Source organism: Belonocnema kinseyi, chromosome 1 (assembly GCF_010883055.1).
Source record: "Belonocnema kinseyi isolate 2016_QV_RU_SX_M_011 chromosome 1, B_treatae_v1, whole genome shotgun sequence".
In the NCBI taxonomy this organism is placed as follows: Eukaryota; Metazoa; Arthropoda; class Insecta; order Hymenoptera; family Cynipidae; genus Belonocnema; species Belonocnema kinseyi.
The window spans coordinates 107,850,389-107,851,357 of record NC_046657.1 but is presented as its reverse complement, the minus strand read 5'-3'; positions in this window follow the sequence as shown (position 1 = coordinate 107,851,357).

The window sequence follows — 969 nt, the reverse complement described above, 5'->3', positions numbered from 1 at the left end:
ATGAGAAATGGGTGCCTCAACAAATATTATATATATACATTAGATTTACTTGTATTATCTCTTTGTACACTCTTATATTGAAATTTAATAAATATTGTTTGAAAACGAAACGAAAATCTACACTCCTATAGAGGGCGCAAGCGCATGGCGAATACCTCGATCATCGCATAGTTCCAACACTTTCCAACGCTGAGTACATCAATTATGTATAATTGTTTAAACAATCAGAAAATGTTTGAATGTAGGATGACCCAAGTGGAAAAGTTAATTGGAGCCTGACTGGGCTCTAACTAGATTGCCCAGAAAATAATTGGGCAGCCAAATCACTGCCTAACTGGGCTACTGTCTGGGATATAACGGTCAACTCAACGAATGACCAGATTGAGGTAACAAGCTGGGCCTTAGTCGGCCATCCCAGTATCTTCCAACAGTGAACTCCGTCCTAAAAGCATCTGAAATGATTCTTCTACAATATATTTGATTAAGTAAAAATACTCAACTACAACTAGTACTGAAAACAAACAATCGTCGAAAAGTTCCTCTTCTGCCCCTAGGTTCATAATACACTATTAGATAGTGTTGCTCCCGAGCGATAAATCCCGAGGAACTAGACGAGACGGAACGAGACATACCTGCTGTCTCGGCATTTCTCGTCTCGTTTTGCCTCGTCTCGTGGTGTCCTTCCTCGTTTCTCACCTCGGGTTTTCCGAGGAATGCGACAGATGTGCGCTAGCATAGAGGGCAGCTCGCGGGAGCATTCTTTTGCCACTCTGACGCGCTAATGCTAAATAGCGTTCTTTAATGAATAATTAAAGTCTCGATATGATTTCATATTATACTTACCTGTCCATTACTGATTAATTAAATATTAAACATGACTTTAAAAAATTTAACACTAATTACATTTTTTATGTTTTCAAGTATAATTTACAAACTTGGTGGCGTCTTATTTCTATTGATGGTAAATAA